Here is a 22,280-nt window from a genome sequence, read left to right on the forward strand (position 1 = left end):
TGGATCTAAAGTTCTGTCTTTTCGTTGCTCGACCTTGAAGATATCTATATAAGGAAATCCCGGCTCCAGTGATGCGATATAGCAGTCGAAGTTGTCCGCGTCGCAGTCCGTCGTTGGAAGCGGCATGCGCGAAAGGCAGTCAGCGTCGGCGAGTCGGCGGCCGCTTTTATAAGAAACGGTAAAGTTATATTCCTGTAAACGATCGGTCCAACGCGCAAGCCGGCCCGACGGATCACGGAGATTAACCAGCCAGCAGAGAGAATGATGGTCTGTCACCACAGTGAAGGGGCGCCCGTACAGGTACGACCGGAAGCGCTGTATTGCGAAAATAACCGCAAGACATTCTTGCTCTGTAACGGTGTAGTTACGCTCGGACTTACTTAAAGAGCGACTCGCATAGGCGACGAAGTGTTCTTTGGTGTCGACGCGTTGAATAAGGACAGCGCCGATGCCAATACCGCTAGCGTCCGTATGAACTTCTGTGGGAGCCGCATGGTCGAAGTGTCGGAGAATGGGATGGGATGTCAGACGAGACTTCAGCTCACGAAAACTAGCTTCACATTCAGGAGTCTATTCAAAGGGAACGCCCTTCTGGAGGGGGCATGTCAGCTGATACGCGATGTTGGCAAATCCACGAATAAACCGGCGGAAGTACGAGCAAAGCCCTAGGAAACTGCGTAGCTCTTTTACATGACGACGTTGCTTGAAGGCTTCCACCGTAGCAGTCATCGCTGGATCAGGTCGTATACCGTCCTTATCCACTAGGTGTCCCAGAACGAGTGTTTGGCGCTGTCCAAAATGACACTCCTTCGAGTTGAGCCCCAAACCCGCTTAGTCCAAGCAGTCTAGCACAAGATCGAGACGTGCTTTGTGCTCACTGAACGTGCGCCCGAAAATCACTACATCGTCTAGATAGCACATGCATACTTCCCACTCCAAACCATGCAGGAGGTTGTCGATGAAGCGCTAGAAAGTTGCAGGCGCATTACAGGGCCCGAGCGGCATCACATTAAATTCAAAAAAATCCATCAGGTGTCACAAACGCCGTTTTCTCCTTGTCTGCCTTGTGCATAGGAATCTGCCAGTACCCCGACCTCAAGTCAACAGACGAAAAGCAAGAAGTGATGGTGTTGAGGCGGCGGTAGTCAACACAAAATCGCCATGTACTATCTTTCTTTCTAACCAGAATCACTGGCGTTGCCCACGGAGTACAGGATTCTTGGATTACATTTTTTTTAGCATTTCGTGGACTTGGTCATTGATCACTTTGCGTTCCGATGGTGAGACTCTGTACGGTTTCTCTCGCAACGGTTGGGTAGATCCTGTATCTATGCGATGGTGTATACGAGAAGGAGGAAACAATGGTGGCCCCTCTTGCTGGAATAAGTCAAACAGTCGGGCATGTTTTAGCAGAATATTCGCCACTTCGGGACGCTGCTTAGTGCTGAGTGACTTGTTTACCATAGTCAGAAATGAGGAGTGCGCCGCAGGGCAGGCATTAACGAAATGGCGCTCGTCTGCAAAATCAAGGGCCTCTGTAAGAATGGCGAGCGCTAACACTTGATCTTCATGGTAGGCGGCAAGTTTCAGACCCTTTGGTAGTATTGCAGGTTCACTCGAACAGTTTACTGCCCATAAGTTAGTGCGTCCCTGAACAACTGACAGCGTGCAATACAGTATCAGTACATTCCTCTTGATGCAACTCAGATGAATGGGCTCCACGGTAGCCTCAAATTTTCCGTCGGTGGTAGGGAAACAGGCAACTGAAACACACGTTGCGGATAACGGAGGCACAACTGTATCCCTGGATACACAAAGCACACTTTCACGATAGGTTGGGCCTTCCATAAACGCAGCAGAAAAGCTCGTACCTACACTGATTTCACCAGTTTTGCAGTTGACGGTGGCACCATACAGTTTGAAAAAATCAAGGCCCAGGATTACGTCATGCGTAGAATGAGGTAGGACAGCGAACTCCGCGTTGAATATCTGACCACCCAAGGTAACGTCTACATTATACACGCCACAGGATACAACAACTCCCCACTCACTCCGCGAAACGTATCGGCACGGTCCCAGCGAAACATCACTTTTCGTCCTAGGAGGCTTTTGAACGCAAGACTCATCACTGAAACGGTTGCTCCCGTGTCCACTAAGGCCATGGATGAAACCCTGTCAAATAATACAGACACCTTATTCTTAAACATAGAAATGATTGGAGGTATCTGTGTCGACATCGAAGATTGTCCAGTGACCTCACCTCCAACGGCCGCGCTGGCTAGTTTTCCGGAGGTGGCGACGGGTATCGACGCCGCGGAGAAGGCGATCGGCTTACACGAGGAGCGGGTGGTGGTGTCAAGCTGCGATCGGATGCTGGAGAACGGTTCCGCAGCGGCGCCGGGTGCTGGTGAGGCAAGCTGCCTAAATATGTGTGTGAGGGCGAATATGCTTCGCCCAGAGGAGCGCGGTACCGCCTAGACATCGTCGATCGGTCGAACCTCGGTGGATGGCGGCGATTGCAGTACCTGGCAATGTGACCCAAGTCGCCACAGCTGTAACGCACAGGTAAACGACGATCGATGAACTGCCCTTCGAAGCACTCAGCCATGGGGGGTCGTGTAGCAGAGCGAAGCGGCTGAGCCTGCTGCACAGGAGCAACGGTCGGTCTGCGTGCAAACCTGCTGGGGCGAGGGTGTTGTGGAGGTCGGTGTTCGGGCGTACATGTGCCCTCACGTGGCCATGGAGCTCCTCTGTGGTTAACGTCTGTGACACATACCGCCGGTTGCCAGGAAGCGCAGGGTGCGACAGGCGCGATGTGTTGCGGGTAATAAGCATCAGGTTGTCGTATGACGTCACGTGCAAGTTCCTGGTGCCGCAGCAGTTCTTCACGCACGATCTGCCGTATAGTAGACGAAAGATCGGTGGACGGGCTCTCATCGACGCTGGCAACGGTTGTCACATTCGCAAGGCGTCCAAATTTTGACACAATGCGACGTCTTTTCTACGTCTCAAACGTACGGCGATGACGCAAGACATCTGAGATGGAATCAACGTGTTCCCGGCTTATGAGGAAATTGTATATATCTTCTGCAATTCCTTTGAGGAGATGTCCGACTCGGTCTTCCTCGGACATCTGCGAATTTACGATTTTGCACAGCTTGAGGATTTCCTCTATTTATATAGTGCTTGCTTCTCCAGGAGCTTGAGCTCTTTGGGCTAGTGTTCTCTCGGCGCGTTTCTGTTTGGCGTAGGAGTCGCCAAAACGCTTCTTAATTTCCTCAACGAAGCGCTCCCACGTTGTTAGGGAGTCTTCATGGTTTTCATACCACATCAGCGCTGTCTCACTCAGAAAGAGTACGACATATTCAAGCTGAGTGACAGAATCCCTACGGTTGCAGCGGCTCACCCTTGCGTAGTGCGTCAGCCACTCGTCGACGTCTTCACCCACTTTTCCCGCGAACGAGCGTGGTTCCATGTAGTGCTGGAAAGGTCCAACTGGCGCTGATCTTTGAGCAGGTGAAACTAGAGCTGGCATTTGTCCACCTCCGTCCTGAGCCACAGGGAAAGTCGTTGGCAAGAGACCGGGAAGACGACGGCTCCGGCGAAGTTCTAGATGTTGCGACTCCGTGGTACGTTGTGTCGTACCCAGCACCTCCACCACATTGTTACGCCCACAAAAGGCGTTACTTTGAAGCCGGGTAGCGTTAGATGCGATGGCCTCGATCAGCTGAGCGCCTGTCGAGATTCAGCTAGCCAGCCACCCGTCGTCTTCGTTCACCACTCTTCGGTGCCCCCGCATACTGCTTGTTGAGGCGTGAACCCACTCTGCACGTAAGAGCGTCACTATATATATATATATATATATATATATTGTGAGCATTATTCATACGCTTCATATTCTCACCTGTACATACTCATCATCACCGTTTTGGACCCTGGTGGTGGGGCTCTCACTCGGGAGAATAAAGAAGAGACTGGCTGCCTAAACCTCGTCTCACAAGTGGTGGAGTGTGCTGTCCGGTTCCTTCGCCCTCTCGCTCCCGGTCTCTCTCCAGCTTCACCTACGCTACATCCCTGGAGCTCCGCTCGGGTCGCCGCCTCTACCAACTGCACTCAACCATGTCGCAAGACCAGCAGACCAGTACCACGACATCCACCTTGCCTACTCCTGCGGGAACCCCTTCTTGGACAGTCACCACCCCTCAGAAGGATCCACCGCTCTTTGCTGGGCTTCCAGGCGACGACGTTGAAGACTGGTTGGAGCTATACGAGCGCGTGAGTGACTTTAACCACTGGAACGAATCAGCAAAACTTGCTCACGTCGCCTTCTACCTAACCGGAGTTGCGAAAACTTGGTTTTCCAATCATGAGCTCGATTTGGTCAACTGGAGCATCTTTAAACACCATCTACGCCAGATTTTCGCGAACTCGTCTGTCCGCTCCGATATCGCTAAGAAGAAGCTTGCTGAGCGTGTACAGCACTCAGGCGAGTCCTATACTTCGTACATAGAGGACGTCCTCGCCCTCTGCCGCCGCGTGAACACCTCGATGGCAGAGAGTGACCGTGTACGCCACCTGCTCAAGGGTATTGGGACTGCGGCATTCAATGCTCTTGTAGTGCTGAATCCAACTACCGTCGCCGACATCATCAGTACGTGTCAGCGTCTCGATGACCTTCATATGCTCCGCTTACACCCTGACACGTCTGATTTCAAGGCGTCCAACGACAGCGAGCTACGTGCTTTGATTCGCTCCATCATCCGTGAGGAACTGCACGCCCAAGCTTCGTCAAACCCTCCTGAGGTCCATCTGATGCCCCCTGGTCGCGGCCTACGCCATATCGTGAGGGAAGAGCTAGCTGCCGTGACCTGCCCGCAAATCACGAGCCCGCGCCCTATCCATACGCCAACGTACGCTCAGGTTGCCTCTATAGCGCCACCCTCCCAGCAGCCACCACAACAGGCACCTGCACCGCACATGTCCCTGAATCCTATTACTGCAAGGCCATCGCCTGTTCCGTCTTATAACGCATGGAGCCCACCTCGAACGGTTTGTTACTACTGCGGCATCCGTGGCCACATTTCCAGGTTTTGCCGACGCCGTCAGCAAGATGAAAGACGTGGCTATGACGGCTTTGAAAGGGATCAGTTTTCTGGCCCTGTACCACGACGTCGGCGTTCTGACTACGATTATTATCCACGACGTTCCCCATCTCCACAGGACTTCAACACTGCCGGTTCATTGCGTTTCCCGCGTCGTCGCTCTCCATCACCGAGGCGGCGCTCTTCTTCCCCTCTACGACCGGCTACTTCGTCCTCCGATCACCGCCCGGAAAACTAAATGGTGCAGCTTCAGGAGGGAAAGCTGCATCTTTTGGACAACGTGAAACTCCTCCGGTGCGCCCGTCAAATGTACTTTTGGTGTGTGTTGAAGGTGTCCGAATCGAAGCCTTGGTTGACACAGGTGCATCGCTTTCCGTTATTAGTGCTGACTTGTGTTCTCGATTGCGAAAAGTGAAGACACCGTATAATGGCCCTCCCCTTCGTTGTGCTAATACAGTTCTTGTTCAGCCCTCCAGTGTTTGCACTGCGCGCGTTTTCATTGATGGCATCCTCCACCACATTCAGTTCGTCGTGCTATCTTCGTGCACTTACGCGATGATTTTGGGATGGGACTTCCTGTCCTCCGCCTCAGCTTTCATCTCTTGCCGTCAGCGAACTATTCATATGACGGACACTGAATCTTCGTCCGCTGTCAATGCTCATAGCCTGCGTTTTGTCACGTCTACCGACTGTTTCATTCCCGCGGGTAATGAGCATATTCTGACGCTGACTTCCGACACTATTATTTATGGTGATGTGTTCCTTGCACCGAGCGGTTACTGCATTTCTGGTGGGCTTAGCCTTACTCCTAGCCTAGTACGGTTTCAGGATGGTAGAGCGTTAGTCGCTGTTCATAACCCTACTTCTTCGCCAGTTGTGCTCTCCCAGGGCTCTACTGTGACATGCTTTACTGACACCGAACCTCTTTCGCTGGTACCGCTTCACACCGAATCACCACCTTTGTCTACCACAATTGATTATCACACTGCTACCGCTGCTTTAACGGCCGCGATAAATCCCGATTTGACCGCTGCGCAGAAAGAAGACCTTCTGGCACTCCTGCACAAACACAGAGCCTTATTTGACGTCCACTCCAAGCTTCTGGGGCGCACTTCCGTCGCAGTACATCGCATCGAAACCGAAGGCAGTTCGGTTGTACGCCGCCGCCCGTATCGCGTGTCTTCCACAGAACGGAAAATCATTGCGGATAACGTTGATGACATGCTCAAGAGAGACATCATTCGGCCATCCTCCAGTTCTTGGTCGTCTCCTGTCGTGCTGGTTCGCAAGAAAGACGGCTCTGTACGATTCTGCGTCGATTATCGAGCCCTTAATAAGATCACGCGCAAAGACGTATATCCGCTGCCAAGAATTGACGATGCCATTGACTCCCTCCAGGGTGCAGAATATTTCTCTAGTCTAGACCTCCGATCCGGATACTGGCAAATCCCCATGCACGATGCGGACAAGGACAAGACAGCCTTTGCAACACCAGACGGACTTTACGAGTTCAACGTCATGCCATTCGGTTTATGTAATGCCCCTGCAACATTTGAACGCATGATCGACACAGTTTTACGTGGCCTTAAGTGGAAGACCTGTCTGTGCTATTTAGATGACATCGTTATTTTTTCTACAACTTCTCGTCAGCACCTTGAGCGCTTGGACGAAGTTTTCACATGCATTTCCAACGCTGGACTCCAACTCAACACAAAGAAATGCCAATTTGCCAGAAGGAACATCACAGTGTTGGGCCATCTTATCAGCAAAGATGGCGTTCGACCGGATCCCGAAAAGGTTGCTGCCGTGCTTCGCTTCCCTCGCCCTGAAAATCAAAAGCAATTAAGAAGTTTCTTGGGCCTGGCATCCTACTTCCGCCGCTTTATCAGTCATTTTGCGGCCGTGGCGTCGCCGCTACACAAGTTGCTCACGTCGGGCACTGCTTTCCCTTGGACAGATGAATGCGAACTTTCTTTTCAAGCCCTCAAGCAGGCATTAACCACCGACCCTGTCCTCTGTCACTTCGATGAGAACGCACCAACTTGCTTGCACACCGACGCTAGTGGCCATGGGATCGGTGCTGTACTTTTACAGCGTGATACCACCTCACGAGAGAGAGTTGTTGCCTATGCCAGTCGCGCACTAACACCTGCCGAAAAGAATTACTCGATCACAGAACAGGAATGTCTCGCAGTAGTTTGGGCAATCCAAAAATTTCGACCATATCTTTACGGACGCCATTTCACGGTCATAACCGACCACCACGCCTTATGCTGGTTGTCGTCAATCAAAAATTTGTCCGGACGACTTGGTCGCTGGGTGGTACGCTTACAAGAGTACGATTTTGACGTTGTCTACAAGTCTGGGAAAAAGCATCAAGATGCCGACGCTCTCTCTCGCTGCCCGCTGCCACTATTAGCTTCGAGTACACCTCCCCATTGCTCGCCACTTGATGATGAGACTAAGTCGTCAGTCCCGTTATTACCGTTATTACCTCTATCGGTTACTGACACGTTATCTTCCAATCGCGTCACTCACCTCGCCTCGTGTCAACGTTCTGACCCCTACTGCGACAGCATCATCCAACGCCTGTGCGGAACTACATCTGCACCAAATGCCAGATTACGTCGACAGCTGCGACTATTTAAGCTTGACAACGATGTGCTGTACCGCTACGTATACAACTCCGACGGACACCGCTGGGTACCTATTCTTCCACGTTCGATGCGCACACAAGTCCTTGAAGCCTTGCACGACGACCCATCTGCTGGCCATTTGGGATTCCACAAAACATACCACCGCGTTAGGAGCCGTTTCTTTTGGCCGGGCATGTCTACCTTTGTGGCCAAGTACGTCGCTTCTTGCGTTCAGTGTCAACGGCGGAAACGTCCGACTTCGCCTCCTGCTGGGCTTTTACAGCCCATTCCATGTCCCGAGACACCGTTTGCCATCGTTGGGATAGACCTAGTCGGCCCTCTGCCCATAACGCCAGCGGGTCATCGATGGGTCGTGACAGCTGTTGACCAGCTCACACGTTACGCAGAGACCGCTCCTCTACGCTCTAGTTCGGCCTCCGACGTTGCCACCTTCTTTCTAGATGCCATTGTGCTGCGCCATGGTGCACCTCGTGTACTGTTAAGCGACCGCGGCAAGACTTTCATGTCAACTATGCTAGCGGAAGTACTCGGAGCTTGTGGCACAGTTCATAAGACAACATCCGCATATCACCCACAAACAAATGGCTTAACCGAGCGATTTCATCGCACACTGATAGATATGATATCCATGTATATCGGGCCAAACCACGACAACTGGGACAAACTTTTACCTTTCGTGACTTTTGCTCACAACACCGCTATCCAACGAACTACGGGATACTCACCTTTCTACCTAGTTTACGGCCGTTCCCCGACATTCACCATCGACGCCGCTTTCTTCAATGCCCCAACTAACACCTCGGCCAGTATACCCGAACAGTTCGTCTCGAGACTTGAGGAATGCCGTCAACGTGCTCGCTTCAACACAGAAGTCAGTCAGCTAGATCGCAAGCAACGTTACGACATCTCTCGTCGCGATGTCTCCTTTCGTCCTGGAGAGGAAGTGCTCCTTTGGACGCCCATTCGTGCACCCGGTTTGTGCGAGAAGTTTGAATCCCGCTTTCTTGGACCCTATATTATTAACGAACAAACATCCCCCGTGAACTATCGCGTTACTCCCGTAGACGTTTCTTCCGACCATCGTTGTCGTGGTTCGGAGATCGTTCACGTTTCGCGCCTAAAACGATTCGTTCGGCGTTCCCCTCCTGGCTAAGTCGCGGCCTGGCTGGCCGCTTGCGCGTGCGGGGAAATTAGTGTGAGCATTATTCATACGCTTCATATTCTCACCTGTACATACTCATCATCACCGTTTTGGACCCTGGTGGTGGGGCTCTCACTCGGGAGAATAAAGAAGAGACTGGCTGCCTAAACCTCGTCTCACAATATATATATATATATATATATATATATATATATATATATATATATATATATATATATATATATATATATATATATATATATATATATATATATATATATATATATCTGTATATATATATATGTGTGTGTGTGTGTGTGTGTGTGTGTGCGTGTGTCTATTTATCGAACCATCTCAATCAAACAAAACCAACGAAGTCCGACATTTAAGGTCGCGTCACAATAAACGCAATAAACAAATACATTTATTCCAATAAAACAACATTCAGTTACATATTACGCACACACACAATACTCCCTTTGGAACACAGCACTTGCGAACGGTTACCATTACAGCGATAGAGGATCCAGCAGTACATTGTAACGCGTTTTACAATCCCAGGGTAAGGTGCCGTACGTAACACTCTTGAGACACTATTTGGTGGTTTTGCAGACAAGGTCTTCTTAACTGACTTCCCAGGGGGTTAACTTATCTGGGAGCTCGTTATCTAGCAACCAGATTACGAAAAAATTGGGTATTTCGCACTGCCAGAGCTTAGAGAGTCGCAAAACGTATGAAAAAAAAAAAAGAAAAAGCGAGAATCAGTCTCATAGTAAAATAACTTTACGGGTGTAATTCGCGTCAATATAGCCGAAAATTCACCAATGCGCAAAACCCCTGTTAAGAGTGCACCGCCGTAGAAGCAGACATAATGAGGCGAAGCCGTCGTACTGCACGCTTTCGGCAAATTGAACGAGTTCGCCTTGAGTAAGCAGGGCACAGCTGGGACAATGGTGTCTGGAAGGGGGTTTCCCCGGTGTCCAACAGGAAGCGAGAATTAGTCGAGCAGTAGGTAAACTTAACAGTACGGGCGTAATAAGCACCAATATAATCGCAAGTTAACTACATTGCACCACATGCTGGACAACCTCTGGGACCGGTCCAACTGGGCTATTGATCAAAAGAAAAATAAAAGAGAAAGAAAGCGCCAGCCAACTATTGATGCTGTAGAAGACAAGGTCGACGCAATTGCACTTGAAATAAAACACGAATAAGTTATGAGAAGAGTGAATAACGAATATGAAAGAAACCCAGAGACAGAATAGAGAGATGTAATCAACATTTCATCATTGAATTATTTGAACCGGCATGTAACAAAGAAAGGAATCTGGGGGTTCCATGCTCCCAACTTCCCAATAGGTGGGTGTCCTTCCAAGCGTCTCGAACTCCCCTAGTTGCAGATCACCAGGCCGGGAGCGCGCTTGTACCTGTTTTAGCAGTAGGAACCCGGTGACAGCACTCGTCTGCCTGCCACAGCAGCGGCGGACGCTCGACTATTTCAACAAAGCTGTCGTGGGGAGAAGGGGTGTCCAGAGATCGTAGAAGACCTCTATAGGGCCAACTTTCGAGATGACAATGTATATAAAGAACCGAACGCCACGCTGTGGTCTACTGTACCCATGTAAAGAAAAAGAACGGTGGGTTTCCAGCACCACCAAGATTCGAAGCCAGTGCTACCTGCATACAAACCAGACGCTCTACTATTTAACCACCGCTACTGCTGTGCTCTTTAGCGTCGACACTTGGTTCGCACTTTCTTTTTATGCTACGCGTTCTTTGCCTACCTCTCCACGTTTCGGCATTTTGTCGTCGCATGTCACGTAGAGTAAACATTCTCAATAAATCAATAAAACGCCTAAGCGTTTTTAATGAGTTCTGTATGCGAAAGCATTAAGGCTCATTCTTACCGACGAATGACAGCGGTTGCGGGACCAAGTTGGTCGCAAATGGTCGCTTTTTTTCGAAAATTGACTACGTTGAGTCAGTCGCTCGCTGCTCGATTTTTCAGTTGCGCGACCATGGCCGCCAAACTGCTAAACCAATGAGCGGCGCGGCAAAAATTGATTTCATCCGGCATCCTCCTGCGTCCCGCCATATACAAAGTCCACACCACCCAAGCAGACTGCAAGCCTGTAATTGGTTTCTTGCCTTGTGATGCTGGGGAGCAACAGTTGCAGCAACATATCGAATGTACGCGGCGGCATTCGCAGGAAGCTAAACAGCAAGGGAAGAAAACCCCGAAAACACCGATTCCCATGCAACGCGAACTAAAAATTACAACTTACTCTCGATATTTACTCCTCGTGATGCGCGCGGAGTTCGGGCAGGAGGCGACTTGCGTTATATTATCACGAATGGAGGCAGTGGCGCCACCACTAGCGTCGCTTTTTCTTCAGAGGCTTTCGCGCTGCCACAGCTGACACCACGGCAGATTTCGTTTGGTTTGGCGCATACGGATGTGGCTCAACCCACGACGGGGGATCGGCCACGAATCGGGCGGCAGTAGATAAGAAGGAGAATACTTAAATAGAATTTTGCAGTTTAGAATGATATTAAATAAATTCTAATCCTTATTATCAATTTTCGGGCTGCATTATTTTAATATGTTCAGTTAATATTTTTGTGTTCATATTGAGGAAAGTAAAGCCATGAAATGATCGTGGCAGTATCTTTGTTTTAATTATAAAATTAAATATGCCATCAAATACGTTCCAGTGTCCTATTGCCGACGCCCATAGAGACAGTATCACAGGGAGCGTAATGCCCAATCGAAGTTGGTGAAGGGGACCTTCCAGCAGTCATTTTCTGTGCAGGTCGAACCTACGACATTCTATAAAGGAATGTCCCATAGTTTCAGGTTCTATGCAATAAAAATAATGAGGGGAAGGTGCCCTACCAGACCTGTGGGAATAGAAATTGTGCGTTGGTATTCGACAACGCATTCTAGTGAATGAAACTTCAAATGTTCTTGTTGAACAGCACTTGCTCGGCCAAGGGAATCTGAGGTGCTGGAAATCGGTGTTATTTAATACACATGATTTATCATGTTCTTCTTGAACACAAAATTTTCTAAATCTTTCAGTCGTGATGTATACCGAAGGTTTCAGGATCCTCAGTACCGGGCATCTAAGATATGCCGCCGCTAGTGCGTCTGCTGACCAATTTAAGGTGAGTCGAGTGTCCTGGTACTCATACCAAATGGATGAGGCGGAAATGTTGGGGGAAAGATGAATGTACCTCGGAGAATGGTATAGATGAATTTGGCACTGTTAGAGCAGAACAAATGGATAAAGAGTCGGTTATGATGACGGCTGAATAAGTAGATGAGGGAAGTTTTCGTAGACATAGAATGATATCCAATAGCTCTGCCTGAAATATTGGGGTAAAGTTGACCAGCCGAAAAGAGAAAGACCAATTTAATGACGGCGAAAAAATGCCCATTCCTGCCTTCTCTCCACTGACGGTAGTATCTGTGGATATTACTGTATTTGTAGGGAGGTTCTCAGGGTGGTCATCTAGCAAACCTTTTAGGTATATAATCGGCAGAAGCTTAGCGTTATTAGGTAATATATTATCGAATTGAACGCTTAGTGTTGCAGTAGGTAAATTTGTGAAAACCACATCACGGATTGATACTTGCAATGGTTCTAATAGCTTCTGCGTCAAAATTACCTGGGGACGATGCAGTCGGGACCATTGACTCGCAAAGAATGCAATCGTCTCTCGAATGAACACATAGGAGGAGCGTCTCCGGGTAGAAGCATAGATATTCAGTAATGTCTGGACTGTGAGTATCCGAAATATAGTTTGAAGAGAAGGCAGGTGAGTTTTGTGATAAAGAATATTATTCGCTACAAATTTTGGAAGGCCGAGACATAGACGTAATGATCAGCGTTCTAAAAGAACGAGAGGGCGTAATTTATAAGCAGAATCTCCAGAAAATAATGCGCAACCAAACCCTAAAATGGGGCCGACATACACATCATAAATCATCAGCAGTGTTTCCCTGCGCATTCTAATATGACTGTTGCTGACTCTTCGTAATAAACGAACAGCCCGTGCTCCTTTAGATGCGATGTATTCTACGTCCGTCCGCCAATTGAGCGTTTCTGTATAAATCATCCCGAGATACTTTAATGATTGTACCTGTGGAATTATCTCCTGATCATACGTCAGTGTTATCCGAATGGGAAAAGTTAAGGGGAAAACTATGATGGCACTTTTGTTGACATTTAGCGACATTTTTATTCCCTTCAGCTACATCTCAATCAGATTCAAATACGACTGTAATGCTTTATAAAGGCTATATGTATCGCTTGACACCGACAAAAATTCAATTTTAGCGTATACATATACCTGCACATCACGGTGTGTAGGAATATGACTCAGTAAAATATTAATAAAATGGGGGAGAGTACTGCGCTTTGGGAACACCCCTTGTGTGTTTGTAACATTGAGCAGAAACACCGTTATGGCAGCAATAAAATGTACGTTCACTCAGGAAATTACGAATCGGTGCAATCATATACTGTGGGAGATTCACACTTTCAAGTCTGTCGACCAAGATGGTGTGCTCCACACTGTCATACGTCTTCGCAATGTCTAATGTCACTAAGGCCGCGTACTGATTGTTGCGGCGAGCGAGTTCAATTGGACTCTCCAAGTCAACATAAGCACACCAAATTGAGCACCCAGGCCTGAATCCTATTTGAGAGTCACTTAATATTTAGTTGTCACCTATCCACCTTTCGATATGACCATGCAATACTCTCTTGATTAACTTTAGAAGATTTCAAATGAGAGAAATAGGCCTAATGCTGTCTACTGTCTATCCATCGCCGTGCTTTTTAAGTATCGGAATTACTTGGTACCTTCCGAATCTGTATAAATTTGTGAACATTGAACTGAAAAAATTATAAATTTAAGCAAATACTGGGGAGAGAATTAATTGGAATGTTATTTTTTTCACTGCTGTAAACACAATCAGGACCTGGAGCTGAAGCTGGCAGTGACTTGACCACTTTCCCTAATTCTTCTAATGTGACTGCTGTGAATTCAACAGCTTGTTCAGATGCCGGCATATGATAGGGTAGAAGTGACGTAAATCGACTCTCTAAGCCTTTTTCAATCTCCTTCAATGACTTCACCAATTCCGTGAAAGTTAAACTAACACAGATTCTACATTTATTGGTGCTGAAACAATATTTTAGACCGAAGAAACCTAAACAGGGCTTTTTTATAACAAGACTGTGATAGATAACTGTAATGTTTTCCATTATAATTTTCTTTCGCTTTGTCAACTGTCTGCCTGAATATAGCTGCAACAAATATATAGTCATTCCAATTACGTAAACAGTGGTTACACAGTAACTTTTTCCACGCTGCTTTTTTCTTCTGTATTCGTGTTCACAGTCAGGATACCACCAGGCGGAATAAGTACTACCTTTACTTGACTGCATATACATACTGAATCTGAACTTTGTCTAACTCTCACTTATCACGTGACACAAGTGCCTTTACTTCATCACTTAGTCCTCGCTGTTTATTTAAATTTGATTGCAATGAATGTTGAAATTTGCTCTCATTACTATAGATGCGGACATGCTTGTTGACGGCATTAATTTGGCACACAATATCACAAATTATTGGAAAGTGGTGGCTGTTTGTGGCCGAGGTCATAGCAGACCAGGACAACATGATTGAACCCGAACTGGAAAAAGTCAGGTCTAGCACCAAGCGCGATTTACTGGATGCGTAGGTTGGCGTTCTCGCATTTACACAATTAAGGTCATTTGATGAAGTCCAATCTAACAATCGTTTGCCACAAGAATCGGACCAATAGCCCCATGATACATGGTGAGAATTGAAATCACCAGCTATCATTATATTCTTTCAGCATGCTGCAGCCGGGGCATCAAGAGAAACTGTATTTATAACTACAGTTGGAAAACAAACATTGACTATCAAAAATGGGGCACAAACAGGCCGCATTAGGTCCAATGCTAGTACCCCACTTTCTCTAGAGAATGGCTGGTGACTAATCTTAGGTCTGACAAATTTTATATTAGATAAAAAATGCTAAATCCCCTCTACGAGAAGGGTGATCCAGAGGAAAGCTGCGATAATTCTTTAAATGATATCTCTTATCTGTAGATAACCATGTTTCTTGCAAAATAATCAAATCAGGAGAAAGTTCTTTCACAAAGGTATAACAAATGATTGGCTGCAGCAAAAAATGGAATGACAGTTCCACTGCAGCACTTTTAAGGTCCTTATATTGACGATATAACGACAGTATTAACTGCCGTCTATAAAATACTACCTTTTAGGAAATCATTCTTTGATAGGTTGTCACTTTAATTCTTTTAGCCTTCATTTTATGAAAGATAGTAGTTCTAGAGGTGTACGGAATAGTGCGGCGTCCACACGTTCGAGCATCCAAATCCATGTTATCAATGTTTTCTGAACCAGACACGCAACTTTTACCACCCTGGCGTTCGACATTAGATGCGGAAGGTTCTGTGTCGTCAGCAGTGCGGTGCGAGGTCTCTGCCGATAGGCCTTTGTCTGTATTCTCTTGACAAGCTCTAATGTAGGAAACAACACTTGGTCGCGCAGCAACCTGCAGAAGTTGTGACATCTGAGCAGTGAAAACTTGCCCTATGGTCTCGGAAAGGTTCGAAAAAGGATTGTCAAGGGCTTTTGCCATAGCTTTCTCCACAGCAGCTGCTACAACGTCACCAAGAGATGCATCCATAGCTTTTCAATGACGTGCAGCAGCTTCAGCGTACACACATGATTTCTCTTCACGAGCTTCACGATGCGAGCATCGATTACGTTCTATAACTTGTAAAATGTGAAGCTCTTGGTCTCTCGCAGGTCAGGGTGGAAACCTTGGCACAAGCAGCATCGCTCGGTCTGAGAGGGACACGTCTTGGCATCATGGCATTCTCCATAAATGCGGCACGGAAGGTTTCATCTATATTCCTTAATGCTGTGACTATATCGCCGACACTGAATTCATTGCAGTGGGCGGGGATAAGGCGCTTCAACCCTGTAAATTCGATGCCATGCCTTGATCTCTGAGGGCCTAGTTGTGCCTGTAAAGGTGTCAATAACCGACTCTGTGGGAACTCTGATTATCAGAAACTCGGGAACATCGATAGACAGATATGGCACCTGCCATGGAAAACATCTGCTGTGCCTCGGAAGAACACAGACTCGCGTCGACTCCCCGAACTAGTCCCTTGATGCGAGCTATATGAGAAGGAATAAAATGGCTCACCGGGTGACTCGCGAACATTCCACAATTTAGAAGGTCGGAGACACAGGTCCTGTGCGGCGAACAACACAGAATGCCCCTATGCCAAATTGTCCGGCATCGGTTATGCTCTGGAAGTGCAGGGTAGCTTTCCACAGCTTTTCTTGAATTGTCTTTGGGTTCTGCACGCGGATGAATCGCCCATTGGTCGGCACTAGGGCAAATAGAACGCTGTGAATGCCACTGCTCAAGAAAGCATCTATAGAGATATCACTAGTGGGAAGGGAAGCCGTCCAGAGGAAAGACCGCTTATCGGGGGAAGAAAGAGACATTATGAACTCACTATGAGATCAACCTGATTATAAGAGTAAAATATTAAACAAAACAAAAACAAATAAACCGCCCGATAATTGACCAATAACCCGCAACACCAGGCCTAGAGAGAGCGTCCGTAGAAACCCAAACCAAACCGTCGACCAGTTCGGCGCGCTGTCGACTCTTCTCTTACTCTTCTCTCGAATCAAAATCCATGGCTGTTGCCGGAACGCGACACCAGCGAAGTGCGCGCGAACTGCGTAAATGCCTAGAGTTCTCGCTGAGAACGATAATCTCCGGGATTGCGACTTGCATGTTGCGCTCAGCCGTATTTGCCGGTGTGAGCCTCTGTCGCTTTCAGTCGCTTTTTGGTCACCAGTGGCAAATGGTCACACGACCTCCTCAAGTCACCGGTAGGATTGAGCCTTAATGCACAATTGAACGTCACTGACCGGTCCTTCGAGATATGAACTCCTCGCAGGCAAGCGAGCACGTTGAGACGCATGGCATGTTTTGATTTGGCCTTACCGAGGCGCATTTAGAGCGCAGGCGAGGGTTTGCGCGGACGAGGAACGTGCGTATAACACAGGCTTCTGAAAGCGAGAGTGATTTGACGTCGCGACGATGCGCACTCCCCTCACGCAACACCTGGCGCACTATTTCTACAGTAGGTGTACCCTTTCGACCTCTCTGCTCCATCAAGGGCCTCTCGTGCCGTAGCATCCTTGCCAATGGGAACTCCATCAAGGCGTGCTCGTGACGTGATGCTACAGCCACTGAGAATTTAGGTGCTGTTTCGCTGCTACAGATGCCGGACGCCTGCTTTTATACACTCTAAAAACTTAGGGAGTGCCGGGCACTCTCTTTGAGGGAGTAGCTGCTTGTCCCATATTTCACTATCTTTTCGAGAGTAGATCGACCCTCTTTGAGAGAGAGTAGGTCAACTCCTCTTGACAGAGTTTTGTTACTCCACCGCAAGGGATTGCTAGTACTCTTCCGCAGAGTGATAATACTCTTCCCACAGGGAGTGCTAGTACTCTTCCGCAGAGTGCTAATACTCTCCCCGCAGGGTTAATAGTACACCGCCAGACCGAGTACTTCTACTCCCCCAAACAGAGTGCTTGTACTCCTTCAGAACAGAGTGCTAGTACTCTTCCCAATACCCTCTTAGCGAAGTCCTGGTCACGCATGCAGGCAGGAAGGAAATCAGATCAAATTAGGGCCGCTGATATACTGTTCCTAGGCGGCTCCTCAGAGACACTGGCCCGATTCCAAGCGGCCTTCAGAATAGGCGTGAGCAAAGTTATGCAGGATTTTAAAGTCATTTTTTCCTGGCTATTTGCTGCCTACCGTGAGGCGTGACTACTCTGAAGCGGCCTATGCGTATGCGTCACGAACGCCACTGAGGAGAAAAAAAGCGAATTAACACTTAATCTGCAAATATCTTCGCAAATTTCACCATCAGGAGTCACGCAATCTAATTAGAATACAATTGTCAAGGGAATCACATACTTATCAAGAATCACAATGCTCTATACATCATGTGAATTCGAACCCGCGTACACTCTCATTTGTACAATTCAAAACACACATCATAACCATTACACCACAGCGCCGCCACGCCCAGTCGTGTTCTTTTAGAGGTTATATATACACCAAACGTATTTGATGAATCGGCTGTGGTGGGTGGGGTTTCTCTGCAGTGTGCTGTGCTGTTGTGTACTGGAATACGTGTGCGTTTGCATCATTTCCATTCCTTGCTACGACTAACGAAGGAAGACAACGTAGACGACAACGTGAGAACTATTCACGGCTTGTCGTCACCGCAGGAAAATAACAAATGTGCCGTTCAGCTCATGATCGAGTGCTTCTCCAGTCCATGTTCTCCAAAATACGCGGATACAAAGTATTGCGCCAACCATCCACGTATGTGAATTTAATTTGCGCGTATACTGGTGAGCAACTGCGACGCCAGTACCAGGCATTTCGACGTGCCTCACGCTGCCGTGTAGGCGTTCTTTTCAAGTGCATTAGTTTAGAGTTTGGTTCAGTCCGCTGTGAGCTGTTGTCCTGCATTAGCAGCGGATCGTTAGCGTTTTGAAGCGCATGCATTCCAACATTTGGAGACTGCTTATGCCGATAGCCGCGTCAAATGCATTGGCACGCATGTTTAAATGACTAATGTGTCCACTTGTTACGCGTGCACTGCTCGTATCCTGTGGCAGTGCTCGTTCTAAAAGCTTCGAAGGCCATCTACACTCATGCGTGTGTTCAATTTATATATGCACAGGATGGACTTGCCGGCTAGTTGGTTGAGCATTTTAGAAGAAACAGCGCAACACAAGGACGACGCAAAAACATGCCACACCACGAAGCGCTGGTGTGGTTGATGCTTTTTTTCGTCCTTGTGTTTGCGCTGTTTCTTCTTCCACGATACACGCACACCACAGGTACGCGAAAGTTTAGGAGCATAAGTGGTTAACTCTGTTTTCCCCGTTTTCTCTCGGTGTCAATGGCACAGTGCGTTGCCCGGAATTGTGCACGCTTACCCCCATATGCAGAAATGCATCATAACTTGAAGCCCATGCTTGACTTGATCTAAACGACGCAAGTCGTGAACGCACCAAAAGAAAGGCAGTGAGCGTCTTGGGGGACGTTCGCACCAGGCGTCGTTTATATCAAGTCAAGCATGAGCTTTGTATTAAGATACATTTCTGAATACGGGGGCTAGACATCTGCTTCTTCCAGAAAATGTCGAAGAAACGCCCGCCAAAACGAGGCACATTCGTAAACTTAACTAGGCAATACGAAGCTCCATAGAAAAAAAGAAGAGTGGTATTAAACGCTTTCAGTATTTTTCTTTACTCCAAAATAGTTGCGCTCTCGTGGCTTCACTGTACAGAGATAGTGCAGCGTTAGCTAGAAAGCATGAATTTCCTAACTCCATGCCAAAATAAGCTTGTAAAATTATTTAGGTGCTAGAATCCAGGGTTTGTAGCAATCCTTGAAAATCCTTTATTTCTAAAATGCCATTTTCAAGGCATTGAAAACCCTTGAATTTTTAGAAGTACTGGAAAGTCCTTAAACTTGTACACTTGGCTAGACTTAGCAGACATTGCCAAGCGCTTTTTTTCCCTTCTGTGACACTCTTTCGCATGTCACAGAAAATTGTCTCTGGAGGTAATAGAAGGAAAGCGACATCCTTAAAGTTGAAATTACAAAGGAGCTGCAGATACCAGCTTTATGCACATGGAACCGGTGACAAATGTGCTTGGAGGAGCAGAAGCAGGAAGCTCAACAGTTAAGGCACTCGAAGAGAAGCCGTGAAGAGTAAATTGAGAGCGACAGACACAATAAAAAGAAATTAGAAATGACTATTGCTTATTTGATGGTGAAAAAAGCTGAGGCAACAGATGACATCACATACACTGTCAAACCAAACAGTATTCAAAAACTGCAAATGTTGCAGGTCCAAGTAGTTAATTGTGCTATTGCAGAAAAACTGAGCGCTTTCTTGAAATGCTTCCTTGTGTGCGTTTAGTGGTGGGCGGTGAAAGGCAAATTAGCAGTCTTTCAAATGTTTGAAATCACTGAAATGCGATTTGTTTTGTTTTCTTTTGTTTGCATTAAAGTTAACGGTGTTCTTGAACAAGTTATTGCCTGTCCAAACTACTACACATATTGCACGAGGTCCTTGAAGTTACTGTGTCGGGGCCTCGAAAGTCCTTGAAAACCATTGAATTTTTTTCTTCAATATTGCTACGAACCCAGTAGAACAACTGTCATGGAATAAAAACCTTGGCTGAACAGGGGCTTATACGCAGAGTACAGGAAGACTAGAAATGCAGTAGTAGGCATGGAGGGCCCTGAAAAAAATGTGCCACATCCGCTCCTCTGCCTTATGTTTCTGCACAGACTGTCGCATTTTTAATAGAAACGCACTTTCTGTTCTACTCCAATAAACGCAACATTACGAACTCCAGTGTGGGGCAGTCCTTCAGCCAGTGCAGAACTTTTTCTGTACATCCGAGTCAGCTCTGTCATTTTCCCAGCATTGAAGTACAAGATTTGTTAAACTGGTTTAGCAGAATATGAGCAGTATACTCTTAAATTAGCTGTTTATTTGTATGCACAAGTTCAGGTCCTCAGTTTGGTTGCATGACAAATTGCCATACCTCAATAGATACAAGAAAGAATTTTATTACAGTTTAATAAAATCCAAACAGTAATAATCACAACAATATAATGACATACATTTCTTTTGGTACGTATACAGCCTATGTCTTGGCAGTGTATAAATTCAACTATACACCGCAAGTACTGTGTCCTGACCACTATTATTCACATGTGTAAAACCATCACAGCAATTCAACAAATATCACAGTAATTAGTGACATACACATTGTAACTGCTTTACATGAGCATAATGTATACAAATGGTCCCTGTGTACCTACACATGACTAGTGCCACCCGAGTACTATTACTCACAGGTGTAAAACCAACAAAGCAGTTCTTTAAAAAATATCACAGCGCTTAGTGACGTACATGCTGTAACTCCCTTGTAGAAACTTAATACAAACACGTGAGGACACAGAAAGCTGGCAGTGGGCATACATGGGAATACCACCGCCTCAATACTAATTCACAAGTGTAAAACCAACCAAGCAGTTCTTTAAAGAATATCACAATGCTTAGTGACATACATTTTCTAACTAGCTTATATAAGCTTTATACAAACATGAGAACCTACACAAAGCTAGCGGTGCACCCGCATAGAAGTGCGGCCATCTGAACACGATTATTTGCAAGTGTAAGCTCAACAGAACAGTTCGTTATAGTGACGCACATTTTGTAACTGCCTTATACAAGCTTAGTGCAAGCACAAGAATGCAGAAAAATATAAATTAAAAACTTGCTCTATGCATACACAAACAGATCAACACAAATGGTAAACACCGCTTTGAAGACAAATGTGACTGTGGCAAAGCGCAGTGCTGTGCCGGTTGAAATTGCCACCCACAAAAGTATTGAGCAATGCTTAAACCACAGGCAATAAAGTGCTGAAAGAGTGCGTCTCTAACGTAACTATTTTAATTCAAATTTCTTGAATATAGGGCTCGCTTGCAGATAAGGCATCTGATCCAACTGACCTGATTTTACACCTGCTACATGCATACAATGCACTCAGATATAACTGGTAATAATAATTATAAAAGGCATTTAAAAACTTGATAGTATGATGAAGATGCATGACTAGAAAAGTTCTGTCCCCCTCGTACTTGTTAAAAAGGTGTAAGTACGACACATGTTCTTTTTTTCCTCAATTTTTGCATTAATGGACAGCCGGGAACCTCGAACCGACACAAAAAGAAGATACTGCTATGTTAATAGTGTTATGAATAATTTTTTGTGAAAGCTTTTTTACAGACAAGTTGCAGTCTCGTTTCTGGACGTTGAGCTGTATCTTGCAAAATAACTTGAAAAGTGGTCACATGGGAGCATGACACTATATCATAATGTTAGTTTCAGTTGACTCTCTTGCCCTACAAGTCGCTGCTCACTGTGGCCAGTGATGCAACAGCAATGTCTGTGTGATTTTCATCACACTTCTGTCCTATGCCATTCTTACCAGAGTTGGCGGCACATAGATACCCAAATTTCGATAGTGTTGCTTTCTCAGGTGGTTGCTTTTGATTTGCTCAATATCAGTTGGCACTTCAGCTGCATCAAACTTCTTTTTTACCTCTTCAACAACAACATCAACAACAATCTTATGACACCTGTGTTGTCCTTCTAGTTGCCT

Source organism: Dermacentor variabilis, chromosome 1, assembly GCF_050947875.1.
Source record: "Dermacentor variabilis isolate Ectoservices chromosome 1, ASM5094787v1, whole genome shotgun sequence".
Lineage (NCBI taxonomy): Eukaryota > Metazoa > Arthropoda > Arachnida > Ixodida > Ixodidae > Dermacentor > Dermacentor variabilis.